Here is a 17,090-nt window from a genome sequence, read left to right on the forward strand (position 1 = left end):
AGGAGCGGCTTAAAGGCAGATGACTGCCAGTGCTACCAGTCATTAGGGTACTGAGAGTCCAGATTTAGGTACGGCTGGCTTCAGCGGGATGAGGCAGAGACTGTCCACAGTAAACTGGACAAATCTGTTAATGGATAAAACGACAGAAGATCAGTGGGAGATGTTCAAAAAATAAGTTCAAGTGATACAGAACCAGTTTCTACCCCGAGGGGCAAGAGCTCTCCTTCCAAAAAAAATAGCCATGGATGACAAAAGTTGTAAGGGACAACATAAAATTAAAAGAAAAATCATACATAAATGCAAAAAGGAGCACGGATCCTGGTGAATGGGAAAGATACAAAGAACAGCAAAGGGTGACCAAACAGATAGTAAGAGCTACAAAAAGGGAGTATGAAAAGAAACTTGCAAGTGATATTAAAATCACCACACAATGTTTTGACAATAATAGTGGGAAAACTGAAAGCGGTGATACTGTAAATGGAAAATAAGGAAAGGGCAGACATGTTCAATAATTACTTTGTGTCAGTATTTACAGTAGAGGACGAGGATAGTATGCCGGAAACCCTAAGGAAACTAATTTTGAATTAAGGACGAGGAATTACCATAATTAACATAAGCAAAATAATAATAATAATGAAGAAAATAATGTGACATATTCCCAGGACCAGGTGGTTTCCATCCCAGGGTTTTAAAGGAAGCGAGGTGAGAACATTGCAGAAGCCCTAACTATGATCTTCCTTTAGACTCTGCTATCTAAGAGGCAAATAGGGAATTATAGACCAGTTGGTCTAACATCTGCTGTCGGGGAAATTACTCGAGTCTATAATTAAGGATCGAGTGACTGAACACCTCAAACATTTTCAGTTGATCAGAGAGAGGGTCAACATGGATTTATAAAAGCTAGGTCATTCCTGAAAAATCTGATTGAATTTTTTGAAGAGCTGACTAACATCATCAAATCATAGGCAGTCCCTCGGAAACGAGGAAGACTTGCTTCCACTCTAAAAATGAGTCCTTAGGTGGCTGAACAGTCCAAAACGAGAACCACAGTCCCTGTCACAGGTGGGGCAGATAGTCGTTGAGGAAAGGGGTGGGTGGGACAGGTTTGCCGCATGTTCTTTCCGCTGCCTGCGCTTGATTTCTGCATGCTCTCGGCGATGAGACATCGTGGAAAGTCATCATCATCATCATAGGCAGTCCCTCGGAATCCAAGAAGACGTGCTTCCACTCTTAGGTGGCTGTACAGTCCAATACGAGAACCACAGTCTCTGTCACAGGTGGGACAAAGAGTCATTGAGGGAAAGGGTGAGTGGGACTGGTTTGCCGCACGCTCTTTCGACTGCCTGCGCTTGATTTTTGCATGCTCTCGGCGACGAGACTCGAAGAGCTCAGTGCCTTCCCGGATGCACTTCCTCCACTTAGGGCGGTCTTTGGCCAGGGACTCCCAGGTGTCAGTGGGGTGTTGCACTTTATCAGGGAGGCTTTGAGAGTGTCCTTGTAACGTCCCCGCTGCCCACCTTTGGCTCATTTGCCGTGAAGGAGTTCCGAGTAGAGCGCTTGCTTTGGGAGTCTCTTGTCTGGCATGCAAACTATATGGCCTGCCCAGCAGAGCTGATCAAGTGTGGTCAGTGCTTTGATGCTGGGGATGTTGGCCTGGACAAGGACGCTAACGTTGGTGTGTCTGTCCTCCCAGGGGATTTGTAGGATCTTGCGGAGGTATTGTTGATGGTATTTCTCCGGCGATTTGAGGTGTCTACTGTACAAGGTCCATGTTTCTGAGCCATACAGGAGGGCGGGTTTTACTACAGCCCTATAGACCATGACCGTGAGGGTCTATGGAGCGTCCTCCTCTGTTTCGGATGCCCCCAAATGTATGTCACCATCCTCCGCCTGCTCCATGACAACACGCAGGCTGTGATCCTTACCAACAGATCCATCACAGACCCAATCCACGTCCGGACCAGGGTCATCGCCCCAACCGTCTTCTCAATCTTCCTTGCTGCCATGCTCCACCTCACAGTCAACAAGCTCCCCGCTGGAGTGGAACTAAACTACAGAACCAGTGGGAACCTGTTCAACCTTCGCCATCTCCAGGCCAGATCCAAGACCACCCCAACCTCTGTCATTGAGCTACAGTACGTGGTTGACGCCTGCGTCTGTACACACACAGAGGCTGAACTCCAGGACATAGTCGACAGTTTTGAGGGCCTGGTCTTCAAACACTGTTTTCCTCAGACAGCCGAAGGCTGCACTGGCACACTGGAGGCGGTGTTGGATCTCGTCGTCAATGCCTGCTCTTGTTGATACGAGGCTCCTGAGATAAGGGAAGTGGTCCACGCTGCCCAGGGCCGTTCTGTGGATCTTGATGACTGGGGGGCAGTGCTGTGCGGAGAGGACAGGCTGGTGGAGGACCTTTGTCTTACTGATGTTTAGCGTAAGGTCCATGCTTTCGTACGCCTCAGTAAATACATCGACTATGTCCTGGAGTTCAGCCTCTGTGTGTGTGTACAGACGCAGGCGTCAACCACGTACTGTAGCTCAATGACAGAGGTTGGGGTGGTCTTGGATATGGCCTGGAGACGGCGAAGGTTGAACAGGTTCCCACTGGTTCTGTAGTTTAGTTCCACTCCAGCGGGGAGCTTGTTGACTGTGAGGTGGAGCATGGCAGCGAGGAAGATTGAGAAGACGGTTGGGGCGATGACCCTGGTCCGGACGTGGATTGGGTCTGTGATGGATCTGTTGGTAAGGATCACAGCCTGCGTGTTGTCATGGAGCAGGCGGAGGATGGTGACGTACATTTGGGGGCATCCGAAACAGAGGAGGACGCTCCATAGACCCTCACGGTTGACAGTGTCAAAGGCCTTTGTAAGGTCGAAGAAGGCCATGTATAAGGGCTGGCGCTGTTCTCTGCATTTTTCGTGCAGCTGTCGCGTTGAAAAAATCATGTCCGTTGTGCCCCGGAGGGGACGAGATCCACACTGCGACTCTGGGAGGAGTTCCTCGGCCACGGGGAGAAGACAGTTGAGGAGGACTCTAGCAACGACTTTCCCAATGGCTGATAGTAGGGAGATTCCTCTGTAGTTGCCGCAGTCGGACTTGTCCCCTTTTTTTTAAAGATGGTCACGATCACTGCATCTCTAAGATTTCCCGGCATGCTCTCCTCCCTCCAGATGAGAGAGATGAGGTCATGTATTCGCGCCAGCAGTGCCTCTCCGCCATACTTCAGTGCCTCAGCCTTGTTGTTTTTAGCTGTCTTAGGCTTTTTCTACCTCATGCAGTGTTGGGGTCTCACTGAGGTGGTGGCGGGTAGCATGCTGCGGAATGGAGTCGAGAACACTCGAGTCAAAGACACCGTCTCGATTGATGAAATCCTCAAAAGTGCTCCTTCCAGTGTGCCCTGACTACCTCGGTGTCCTTGATAAGTGTTTCCCCATTCTTGGCCAGCAGCAGGTTGGAGCCTTGGGTGTTTGGACCGGAGGTGGCCTTGACTGCGATGAAGTCGGCCAGCTGCTGTATCTCCTGTGCTTTCTCTATCCACCACCTGTTCTTTAGGTCCCGGGTTTTTTGTTGAACCTCAGCCTTGAGCCGTCTGTAATGCTGCTTTGCTGCTCCCGAGTTGGGTTGTCATTTTCCAACCTTCTATAGACTCTGGATCAGTTCCTATGGACTGGAGGGTAGCTAATGTAACCCCACTTTTTAAAAAAGGAGGGAGAGAGAAAACAGGGAAATATAGGCCGGTTAGCCTAACATCGGTAGTGGGGAAAATGTTGGAATCAATTAATAAAGATGTAATAGCGTCGCATTTGGAAAGCAGTGACAGGATCGGTCCAAGTCAGCATGGATTTATGAAAGGGAAATCATGCTTGACAAATCTTCTAGAATTTTTGGAGGATGTAACTAGTAGAGTGGACAAGGGAGAACCAGTGGATGTGGTGTATTTGGACTTTCAAAAAGCTTTTGACAAGGTCCCACACAAGAGATTAATGTGCAAAATTAAAGCACATGGTATTGGAGGCAATTGAGGGTCCACAGCCAGCGAGGGAATGGAAGACCAGCAGGAAGAGTAGTGCAAGGAAGGTAGTGCAGGGGTCCCCTATGGTCATCCCACTGCAAAACAGATACACTGCTTTGAGTGCTGTTGAGGGGGATGACTCATCAGGAGAGGGCAGCAGCAGCCAAGTTCATGGCACCGTGGCTGGCTCTGTTGCACAGGAGGGCAGGAAAAAGAGTGGGCGAGCGATAGTGATAGGGGATTCAATTGTAAGGGGAATAGATAGGCGTTTCTGCGGCCGCAACCGAGACTCCAGGATGGTATGTTGCCTCCCTGGTACAAGGGTCAAGGATGTCTCGGAGCGGGTGCAGGACATTCTAAAAAGGGAGGGAGAACAGCCAGTTGTCGTGGTGCACGTTGGTACCAACGACATAGGTAAAAAAAGGGATGAGGTCCTACGAAATGAATTTAAGGAGCTAGGAGCTAAATTAAAAAGTAGGACCTCAAAAGTAGTAATCTCGGGATTGCTACCAGTGCCACGTGCTAGTCAGAGTAGGAATCGCAGGATAGCTCAGATGAATACGTGGCTTGAGCAATGGTGCAGCAGGGAGGGATTCAAATTCCTGGTGCATTGGAACCGGTTCTGGGGGAGGTGGGACCAGTACAATCCGGACGGTCTGCACCTGGGCAGAATCGGAACCAATGTCCTCGGGGGAGTGTTTGCTAGTGCTGTTGGGGAGGAGTTAAACTAATATGGCAGGGGGATGGGAACCAATGCAGGGAGATAGAGGAAAACAAAAAGGAGGCAAAAGCAAAAGACAGAAAGGAGATGAGGAAAAGTGGAGGGCAGAGAAACCCAAGGCAAAGAACAAAAAGGGCCATTGTACAGCAAAATTCTAAAAGGACAGAGGGTGTTAAAAAAACAAGTCTAAAGGCTTTGTGTCTTAATGCAAGGAGTATCTGCAATAAGGTGGATGAATTAACTGTGCAAATAGATGTTAACAAATATGATGTGATTGGGATTACGGAGACGTGGCTCCAGGATGATCAGGGCTGGGAACTCAACATCCAGGGGTATTCAACATTCAGGAAGGATAGAATAAAAGGAAAAGGAGGTGGGGTAGCATTGCTGGTTAAGGAGGAGATTAAGGCAATAGTTAGGAAGGACATTAGCTTGGATGACGTGGAATCTATATGGGTAGAGCTGCAGAACACCAAAGGGCAAAAAACGTTAGTGGGAGTTGTGTACAGACCTCCAAACAGTAGTAGTGATGTTGGGGAGGGCATCAAACATGAAATTAGGGGTGCGTGCAATAAAGGTGCAGCAGTTATAATGGGTAACTTTAATATGCACATAGATTGGGCTAACCAAACTGGAAGCAATACGGTGGAGGAGGATTTCCTGGAGTGCATAAGGGATGGTTTTTTAGACCAATATGTCGAGGAACCAACTAGGGGGGAGGCCATCTTAGACTGGGTGTTATGTAATGAGAGAGGATTAATTAGCAATCTCGTTGTGCGAGGCCCCTTGGGGAAGAGTGACCATAATATGGTGGAATTCTGCATTGGGATGGAGAATGAAACAGTTAATTCAGAGACCATGGTCCAGAACTTAAAGAAGGCTAACTTTGAAGGTATGAGGTGTGAATTGGCTGGGATGGATTGGCGAATGATACTGAAGGAGTTGACTGTGGATGGGCAATGGCAGACATTTAGAGACCGCATGGATGAACTACAACAATTGTACATTCCTGTCTGGCATAAAAATAAAAAAGGGAAGGTGGCTCAACCGTGGCTATCAAGGGAAATCAGGGATAGTATTAAAGCCAAGGAAGTGGCATACAAATTGGCCAGAAATAGCAGCGAACCTGGGGACTGGGAGAAAGTTAGAACTCAGCAGAGGAGGACAAAGGGTTTGATTAGGGCAGGGAAAATGGAGTATGAGAAGAAGCTTGCAGGGAACATTAAGACGGATTGCAAAAGTTTCTATAGATATGTAAAGAGAAAAAGGTTAGTAAAGACAAAAGTAGGTCCCCTGCAGTCAGAATCAGGGGAAGTCATAACGGGGAACAAAGAAATGGCGGACCAATTGAACAAGTACTTTGGTTCGGTATTCACGAAGGAGGACACGAACAACCTTCCGGTTATAAAAGGGGTCGGGGGGTCTAGTAAGGAGGAGGAACTGAGGGAAATCCTTATTAGCCGGGAAATTGTGTTGGGGAAATTAATGGGATTGAAGGCCGATAAATCCCCAGGGCCTGATGGACTGCATCCCAGAGTACTTAAGGAGGTGGCCTTGGAAATAGTGGATGCGTGACAGTCATTTTCCAACATTCCATTGACTCTGGATCAGTTCCTATAGAGTGGAGGGTAGTCAATGTAACCCCACTTTTTAAAAAAGGAGGGAGAGAGAAAACAGGGAATTATAGACCGGTCAGCCTGACATCGGTAGTGGGTAAAATGATGGAATCAATTATTAAGGATGTCATAGCAGTGCATTTGGAAAGAGGTGACATGATAGGTCCAAGTCAGCATGGATTTGTGAAAGGGAAATCATGCTTGACAAATCTTCTGGAATTTTTTTGAGGATGTTTCCAGTAGAGTGGACAAGGGAGAACCAGTTGATGTGGTATATTTGGACTTTCAGAAGGCGTTCGACAAGGTCCCACACAAGAGATTGATGTGCAAAGTTAGAGCACATGGGATTGGGGGTAGTGTACTGACATGGATTGAGAACTGATTGTCAGACGGGAAGCAAAGAGTAGGAGTAAATGGGTACTTTTCAGAATGGCAGGCAGTGACTAGTGGGGTACCACAAGGTTCTGTGCTGGGGCCCCAGCTGTTTACACTGTACATTAATGATTTAGATGAGGGGATTAAATGTAGTATCTCCAAATTTGTGGATGACACTAAGTTGGGTGGCAGTGTGAGCTGCGAGGAGGATGCTGTGAGGCTGCAGAGCGACTTGGATAGGTTAGGTGAGTGGGCAAATGCATGGCAGATGAAGTATAATGTGGATAAATGTGAGGTTATCCACTTTGGTGGTAAAAACAGAGATACAGACTATTATCTGAATGGTGACAGATTAGGAAAAGGGGAGGTGCAAAGAGACCTGGGTGTCATGGTACATCAGTCATTGAAGGTTGGCGTGCAGGTGCAGCAGGCGGTTAAGAAAGCAAATGGCATGCTGGCCTTCATAGCAAAAGGATTTGAGTACAGGGGCAGGGAGGTGTTGCTACAGTTGTACAGGGCATTGGTGAGGCCACACCTGGAGTATTGTGTACAGTTTTGGTCTCCTAACCTGAGGAAGGACATTCTTGCTATTGAGGGAGTGCAGCGAAGGTTCACCAGACTGATTCCCGGGATGGTGGGACTGACCTATCAAGAAAGACTGGATCAACTGGGCTTGTATTCACTGGAGTTCAGAAGAATGAGAGGGGACCTCATAGAAACATTTAAAATTCTGATGGGGTTAGACAGGTTAGATGCAGGAAGAATGTTCCCAATGTTGGGGAAGTCCAGAACCAGAGGTCACAGTCTAAGGATAAGGGGTAAGCCATTTAGGACCGAGATGCGGAGGAACTTCTTCACCCAGAGAGTGGTGAACCTGTGGAATTCTCTACCACAGAAAGTTGTTGAGGCCAATTCACTAAATATATTCAAAAGGGAGTTAGATGAGGTGCTTACTACTAGGGGGATCAAGGGGTATGGCGAGAAAGCAGGAATGGGGTACTGAAGTTGAATGTTCAGCCATGAACTCATTGAATGGCGGTGCAGGCTAGAAGGGCCGAATGGCCTACTCCTGCACCTATTTTCTATGTTTCTATGTATTGACGTGGATGGAGAACTGGTTGGCAGATAGGAAGCAAAGAGTAGGAATAAACGAGTCCTTTTCAGACTGGCAGGCAGTGACAAGTGGGGTACCGTAAGGTCCAGTGCTGGGATCCCAGCTATTTACAAATACATTAGTGATTTAGACAAAGGAATTGAATGTAATATCTCCAAGTTTGCAGATGACACTAAGCTGGATGGCAGTATGAGCTGTGAGAAGGATGCTAAGAGGCTGCAGTGTGACTTGGACAGGTTAGGTGAGTGAGCAAATGCATGGCAGATGCAGTATAATGTAGATAAATGTGAGGTTATCCACTTTGGTGGCAAAAACAGGAAGGCAAATTATTATCTGAATGGTGACCGATTAGGGAAAGGGGAGGTGCAACGAGACCTAGGTGCCATGGTACATCAGTCATTGAAAGTTGGCATGCAGGTACAGCAGGCGGTGAAGAAGGCAAATGGCATATTGGCCTTCATAGCGAGAGGATTTGAGTATAGGAGCATGGAGGTCTTACTGCAGTTGTACAAGGCCTTGGTGAGGCCACATCTTGAATATTGTGTACAGTTTTGGTCTCCTAATCTGAGGAAGGACATTTCTTACTATTGAGGGAGTGCAGCGAAGGTTCACCAAACTGATTCCCGGGATGACAGGACTGACATATGAAGAAAGACTGGATCGACTAGGCTTATATTCACGGAATTTAGAAGAATGAGAGGAGATCTCATAGAAACATAAAATTCTGACTGGATTGGACAGGTTAGGTGCAGGAAGAATGTTCCTGATGTTGGGGATGTCCAGAACCAGGGGACACAATCTAAGGATAAGGTGTTAGCCATTTAGGACTGAGATGAGGAGAAACTTCTTCACTCAGAGAATTATGAACCTGTGGAATTCTCTACCACAGAAAGTTGTAGAGGCCAGTTCATTAGATATATTCAAAAGGGAGTTAGATGTGGCCCTTATGGCTAAAGGGATCAAGGGGTATGGAGAGAAAGCAGAAATGGGATGCTGAAGTTGCATGATCAGCCATGATCATATTGAATGGTGGTGCAGGCTCGAAGGGCCAAATGGCCTACTCCTGAACCTGTTTTCTATGTTTCTATGTTTAAGGCTCAGAAATGCCCTGCGCTTGCGATCTATTAGCTCTTGAATCTCTTGATCATTCTCATCAAACCAGTCCTGGTGTTTCCTGATTGAGTGACCGAGCGTCGCTTTGCAGGCACTGGTTATGGAGGCCTGGAAGACAGACCAAGTGCTGTGGGCATTCTGCGTCTCGGGGTCATCAAGGCACGCCAGGTTAGCTGTGAGCCACTGACTGTATAGGGCTCTCTTAGCTGGGTCCTTAAGTGCCCCGGCATTGACTTTTTTGCGGCACTGCTTCTGCTGCCTCTTCAGCTTTGGGGCTATGTTGATGTCAATGATGGATCGGATTAGGCAGTGGTCCGTCCAGCAGTCGTCCACTCCTGTCATGGCACGGGTGATGCACACATCCTTGCGATCCCTGGCTTGGACAATGAAATAGTCGAGCAGGTGCCAGTGTTTGGAGCGAGGGTGTTGCCACAATGCCTTGTATTTGTCCCTCTGGATGTTGGTGATGAGAAGTTCATGTTCTAGATATTTTGTTAGGAGTAGGGTACCGCTGGAGTTGGCTTTCCCTACCCCCTCTCTGCCAATCACGCCTCCCCAGAGGTCTATGGTCTTGCTGACCCTGGCATTGAAGTCATCGAGGAAGATCAGTTTGTCGCCCACAGGGACGCAGGACAGGGATTTTTTGAAGTTGGAGTAAAAACCCACTTTGGCCTCATCTGTTGCATTGAGTGTTGGGGCGTAAGCACTGATGACTGTGGCGCACTGGTTCTGGGATAGGGTGAGTCGAAGAATCATGAGGCATTCGTTAGCCTCGCAGGGGGAGTCTTTGAGGTGGTCGACCAGCTTGTATTTGATGGCGAAGCCGACTCCGTGGAGGTGGCGTTCTGCCTCTGGTTTCCCTTTCCAAAAGAAGGTGTAATCTCCATCTTGTTCCTTGAGCTGGCCTTCCCCTGCCCGCCAGGGCTCACTTAAGGTGGCGATGTCGATATCAAAGTGTCTAAGTTCCCGAGCAACCTTGGCGGTGTGGCGTTCCGGTCGGTCGCTGTTGGGGTTGTCCATGAGGGTCCTGACGTTCCAAGTCCCGAACTTAATATTAAAGGAGTGGAAGATGCCTGTATGTGAGTTGTTTTAACATGGGGTGGTCGTTGCACACCGGCTACCACATGGGCTTAGCTGAGCAAGGTCTCAGTACGTGGACAGGGGAATGTCTATGGATGTTATTTTTATGGATTTCCAGCTGGCATTCGATAAAGTCCCTCATAAGAGAATGTTAGATAAAGTTGAAGCTCATGGAATTGAGGGCAAATTATTGACCTGGTTAGAAGATTGGCAGGGGACAGAGTAGGGATATAGGAAGGTACTCAACTTGGCAGGATGTGACGGGATCTGTTTTGGGGCCTCCACTATTCATTGTATTAATGACTTAGGTGTCGGGATAGAGAGACTCATACCCAAGTTTGCCGATTACAGAATGATGGGCAGCATTGTAAGCAATGTAGATGGAAGCATAAAATTACAAAGAGATATTAATAGAATAAATGAATGGGCAAAACTGTGGCAAATAAATTTAAATGCAGGTAAGTGTGTGGTCGAAAAAAGGATAGATCAGAGTATTTATAAATGATGAAAAATTCAGAGCAGTGGAGGTCCAAAGAGACTTGTACATAGATCATTTAAATGTCATAGACAGGTACAAAAAATAATCAAAATGTCTAATGGAATGCTGGCTTTCATATCTCGAGGGCTCGAATACAAGGGGGTAGAAGTTGTGTTCAGTTCAGGGCACCACAACTTAGGATGGATATATTGGCCTTGGAGCAAGTACAGCGTAGTTTTATTAGAATAATACCTGGACTCCCAAGGGTTAAATTACGAGGAGAGATTACACAAACTAGGATTGTATTCCCTGGAATTCAGAAGATTAAGGGGTGATTTGATCACAAAGTTTTCAAAATATTAAGCTGAACTGATAGAGAGAAATTATTTCTGCAGGATTGGGAGTCTAGGACTACGGGACATAGTCTAAAGGTTAGAACCAGACCTTTCAGGAGTGAAGTTAGGGAACACTGCTACGTGCAAAGGATGGTAGGAGTTTGGAATTCTCTTCTGCAAATGGCAATTGATGCTTGGTCAATTATTGATTTTAAATATGAGATTGATAGATTTTTGTTAACCAAAGATATTAAGGGATATGGGGCAAAGTTGGGGATATAGAATTATGGCACAGATCAGCCATGATCTCGTTGAATGGCGGAATAGGCTCGAGGGGCGAAGTGGCCTACTCCTGGTCCTATACTCCAATCAGGATAACAAGGCAGTTCCTAAACTAGGCAGATAGAACTCTTCTCTATTCCTTATTGGTATGTAGATATTAACTTTTTAGTGGATTCAAAGGCCTTTCATCTTCCCAAATAAAGTTTGTGAAATATTTATTTTCCAAAACCTGTATTAGGTGATCTTTTGGTTGAATGTTTGTTGTTCTCTGCAATTAGTGAGCTGCGAATAAATTATATTCTCATACATTTCAAAGGCTGGGATTTCATTCTTGAGATGAACAACTTGCATTTATATAGCATCTTCAATGTAGTAAACCGTCCCAAGGTGCTTCACAGGAGCATTGTCAGACAAAAAAATGTTTTTGACACCAAGCTAAAGGAGGAGATATTGGGGTAGATGCCCAAAAGCTTGGTCAAAGAGGTAGCTTTCAAAGAGAGTCTTAAAGGAGAAGAGGTGGAGGGGATTCCTAGACGGCTGAAGGCGTGGCCACCATTGGTGAGGTCAAGGAAGTTGAGGATGCACAAAAAGCCAGAATTGGAGGATCTCTGAGGGTTTCAGGGCTATATAGGGTTACAAAGAGTAAAGAACATCCTTTCAGTTTTTTTATTGAAAGAAGAATTTCATTCTTTTTTAAAAATTCTACCTAATTTTAGGGTGCCTTCAGTTTCTTGGACAAAGGCACAAGTAGGCAATCCATTACTGTTCATTTGTTACACTGACTCTGTAAACAGGCTCTGAGAGGCACTTTGGAGCATGCCTGAGGTGGCCCATCTGCCAATATTTAGTCTTTTCTCCCTTAGGAGAAGTGCTTCCCCTGAGAGCACAAGTTGAACTAATCTGAAGAGTTTAAAAATCTAGGGTCAGACTATCTCGACATTACTGCTGTTGAATGTTCTGAATAGTTACATTCATGGGATCAGAATTCTGCACTCTAGTGGCTAGCAGTGCATTGCACAGACTGAGATTACCCTAATGTGCATAGCAGTTCTGTTGCTCTTGAGAGGCTGCTAAGTTGAACTGCACTGGATAATTCATGTAGATGCCCAGTTCATGAACAGCACAGTCTGTGTGAAATCTGTTCCAAGCCCTTCACAACAATACACCAGGTATTTTATTTTCTGTCTTTTGTCATTGAAGTATTTTTCTTCCATCTGAATTTGCTGCAGGAAGTACAGGGAAGCTGCCAGTTGAGTTCCCTTTAGCTTCGAATCACTGCCTTGTATAGATCAAGGGGTGAGAGGCACACTAATGAGAGCACGATGATTAAACTATCTACTTCCCCTCTGAGATGGGCTGTTCCACCCTTGATTTGTATCTGGTGACCCGTCTCTAAACTGGAGCAACTTCCACAATGTCAAGTGGCTGGAGGACTAAAATAAAGAATTGATGCACAGTAATAAATGGATACGAGGGGTGATTCATCAGGAGCTCCAGCATATTATTGGAATGGTAGGACATCCACTTTGGCCCTCTGTTTCCTCCATGGTCAGTTCCTGATCTTGGCTGTGTTGTCGGAGGAGATGCTGAGTAGAAACCAGACAGTACTTCATGGCGTTAAAGAGAAACAATGGAAAATGATTCATCCTTGTACGTGTATTAGTGACGTCCAGTGATATCAGTAGCGGCCTGGGAGCTGATCAGCTTCACTCTTGACTGCAATCTTTCTGTGAGGCCCTCGGGGATCTCAACAAAGGGAAAATGCCAGGTCATATGTCACCAATATCTGGCACAGCATGTCCCTGTGTTAAGTAGAAAAGCTGATACTTGACAGGAGTACAAGCTGTGCCAGTGATGGCAGAGTCTGTGGTTATTTTCTCAGATCAGTGCAGCAGCCACATTAGTAGCAATTAACCCTGTACAAACTGTACATCTCTAATACAGACATAGTAAAACGGAGTAAAAAAACAGTCCTACCATTGATACTTTCTATACAATGCATACTTTACCAGCACTATCAGGACATTGACCATTCAGAACTCTGTTGTTTGACTCTGTTGTGCTTTGGATTACTCACCAAAAGAATCTTGGTATGATTTTTACTAACAAGTTACTGTTAAGTTAAAATTTAGCTCACAATAGATTTAAATAGCACCTTTAATGTAGTAAAACATCCCAAGGCGCTTCACAAAGATATTATAAGATAAATAATTTGCCACCAAGCCACATAGGGAGAAATTAGGGCAGATGACCAAAAGCTTGGTCAAAGAGATAGATGTTAAGGAGCATCTTAAAGGAGGACAGAGGTAAAGAGGCACAGCGGTTTAGGAAGGCAATTCCAGAGCTTAGGACCTGGGCAACAGAAGGCATGGACACCAATGGTTGAGTGATTATGATCAGAGATGCTCAAGATGGCAGAATTAGAGGAGCGTAGATATCTTTGGTTGGGGGGGGGGGGGGGGTGGTGATGGTTGTGGGGCTGGAGCCATTGGGACAAAGAACAGAGGTAGGTATATTGATGAGCTCTTCCCATGGCTCTTCTGTGTAATGTCTTCAGTGCTTGAATTACAGAGGATTACATAGGATATACAGCACAGAAACAGGCCATTTGTCCCAACCAGTTCATGTTGACGATTATGCTCCACTTGAGCCACCTCCCATCTTTCCTCATCTAACTCTATCAGCATAACCCTCTATTCCCATCTCCCTCATATACTTATCTAACCTGCCCGTAAATGCATATATATACTGTTCGCTTCAACCACTCCCTGTGGTATCAAGTTCCACATTCTCACGACTCTCTGGGTAAATAAGTTTCTTCTGAATTCCCTATTTAATATCTTGGTGACTGTCATCTATTGATAGCTTCTAGTTTTGCTCTTCCCCACAAGTGGAAACACTCTCTGTGTCTACTTATCAAAACCTTTCATAATTTTAAAGACTGCTTTTCTCTGCCTCAGAGAGCCGTGGAGGCTGGGTCATTGAATATATTTAAGCCAGAGACAGATCAATTTTTGAGCGATAAGGAAACAAAAAATTATGTGGAGCTGAGTCCATGATCAGATTAACCATGATCTTATTGAATGGCGGAGCAGGCTCGAGGGGCCAAATGGCCGACTCCTGTTCCTATTTCTTATGTTCTTGGGTCATCTCTCAGCCTTCTCTTTTCAGGATAAAAGGGACCAAGCCTGTTCATCCTTTCCTGATAGGTATATCCTTACATTTCTGGTATCATTCTTGTAAATCTTTTTTGCACCCTCCCTAGTGCCTCTATATCCTTTTTATAATATGGCAACCAGAATTGTACGCAGTACACCAAGTGTGGTATAGCTAAGATTCGATACAAGTTTAGCATAACTTCTCTACTTTTCAATTAAATTCCTATAGCAATAACCCCTATTGCTTGGTTTGCCTTTTTTATGGCCTTGTTAACCTGTGTCTCTACTTTTAGTGATTTGTGTATTTGGACTCCAAGATCCCTTTGCTCCTCTACCCCATTTAGATTCTTACTTTCCAAGTAATATGTGACCTCCATATTTTTTATACCAAAATGTAATACCTCACATTTATCTGTGCTGAATTATATGCTCATTCTGAAAGTTTATTAATATCTTCTTGTAATTTGTTGCAGTCCTCCTAAATATTGACTCTCTCTTTCGCTCCCCCTTCCCTTCACTTTGGTGGCATCTGCAAATTTAGAAATTGTATTTTAGAGTCCGAAGTGTAAATCATTAATATAAATTGTGAACAACAGTGCTCTCAGCACTGATCCTTGTGCGACCCCACTTCCCACATTCTGGCACTCTGAATACCCTTTACTCTCTGCTTGTTGGCTTGTCTTGAAGCCAGCTAGTTATCCATTCTGCTACTTGTCCCCTGACTCAGCATTCTCTGACCTTATTCATTAATTTATTGTTTGGTACCTTATCGAAGGCCTTTTGAAAATCTAGATAAATTACATCTACTGCATTACTCTTGTCTACTCTCTCTGTTACCTCTTTTTAAAATTCAATGAGGTTGGTCAAGCAAGACTTTCTCTTTTGAAATCTATGCTGATTTCATTATTATATTTTTGGTTTCTGATGTTCCATTTCACCATTTAGTGGGGATTCCATTTTATTTTTCCTACCACCGATGTTAAGCTGAATGTGTTCTACCTCCCCTCTTTCTCAGTGACCAGAACTGGACACAGTACTCAGGACATGGTTCACCCAAAGCAGTGAACGTTTTTTGACTATGTAGTTCAACATTCTATTAGCTTTGTTGATTGCTGCTCTGCATTGGTTCAGCGTTGAATCTACTAAGACTCTTTGGTCTCTTTCAACCTTATACTCGGCTATTTCAACACTTTCCCCATTTGTCATCCATTTTTCCTTCCTATCTGCGATACTTTGCATTTGTTGTGTTAAATTTCATGTGCCACTGTTCTGCCCATATTTTGTCCAACTCGTTCTGTAATTTCTGAGCTATCCTTCCATTTCGCTTTCCCTCTTAGTTATCGTCTCCAAATTGGACCAATGTTCATGAGTTTCTGAATCCAAGGTATTGATGTAATTTGAAAGCAGTAGTGGCTCCAACACTAATCTCTGGGGCATCCCACTCAGCACAGTGTCTCCCCCGCCTCCCCCCACCCCCCCAATCTGACATTAGTCTTCTAACCAGTACCCATTATTTTCCATTCTCAGCGAGGTCTTTTTTAGCTGAGCTAGTAACTATGAAATGCCTTTTGGAAGTCCACAATGTTGTAGACTTTATCACAGTTGACTTGGGTTGTAATTTCGTCAATGAAATTAGAGGCTGGTCAGTCAGAATCCTTCCTTTCAGAAGTCATGCTGACCGCTGTTCACTAGGTTGCTGTTTAATCCTGATGATTAATTCCATTATTTTACATGGAATGGAAGTAAGTTTAACGGGTCTGTCGTTGCCTGTACATGTGCAACATCCCGAATCTGGAACTCCGAAAACTGGACATCTTGCGCATAGCTGATGGAGTCATCTGGAATTATTGTATAAAAAACGGACATTTTTGAGGCAAAACCCATAATCCGACATGGATTCGGTCAAGAATTCCAGATTTCAGACAAGGAAATCGTCTGAAATCTGGAATCCTCGACAGAATCCGTGCCAGATTTCAGGTTTTGGCAGATTTCAGACCTCGCCGCTCAAAACGCAGCACGGATTCGATTGAGGATTCCGGATTTCAGACTATTGATTTTCTTGTCTGAAATCTGGAAAAACCCCAAAACAGGAACAGACTCAGTCCCAAGGATTCCAGATTTAGGACGTTGTACCTGTATCTGTTTTTTCCCCCTTTTTGAATATGGGCACCACACTCTTTCCAGTCTACTGGTACCTCCCCAATGTCTATCAACTCCGATGTAACAATCATTTTTTTTGTTTTGTCTGAAAGTGGACAATTTGGAGTAGTGTCCTTTGATGGCTGGAAAACAGCATAAACTGCTCTTCTCTGGAGAAAAACAGTGACCGAACTCCAGAATAAATGGCAGTCCACACATGGAATCACTTTAAAAATCACATTTATAATGTATCAGGCCATGCCCTATTTTCCACGATAGCCTTTCAGGCCCAATGTGCCATAAGTGCCTGGTGACACTTCATGGCACCAAATACTTCAGGGAACTAATTGAAGTCCAGCCACGTTAAGGAAAAGAAAGAAAGACTTGCATTTATAAAGCACCTTTCATGACGCTCCAATGCGCTATACAGCCAATGAAGTATTTTGGGATGTTTGGTATGAAATGTGGCAGCCAATTTGCACACAGCAAGGTCCTACAAACAGCAATGCAATACTGACCAGATAATCTGTTTTCAGCGTTGATTGATTGAGGGATAAATATTGGCCAAGACACCAGGGAGAAACTCCCCTGCCATGGAATCTTTTACATCCACCTGAGAGGGCAGAAGGGGCCTCGGTTTAACATCTCATCTAAAAGATGGCACATA

At 45.1% G+C, this 17,090-nt stretch overlaps 1 protein-coding gene across 5 annotated transcripts in view; it reads left to right on the forward strand.

Moving 5' to 3' along the window:
- Positions 1 to 17,090, forward strand: part of snx21 (sorting nexin family member 21) — a 60,460-nt gene that overhangs the window by 39,609 nt on the left and 3,761 nt on the right. The gene's annotated exons all lie outside the window — the stretch shown is intronic.

The sequence above is a fragment of the Pristiophorus japonicus genome, chromosome 12 (assembly GCF_044704955.1).
Source record: "Pristiophorus japonicus isolate sPriJap1 chromosome 12, sPriJap1.hap1, whole genome shotgun sequence".
Taxonomy (NCBI): domain Eukaryota; kingdom Metazoa; phylum Chordata; class Chondrichthyes; family Pristiophoridae; genus Pristiophorus; species Pristiophorus japonicus.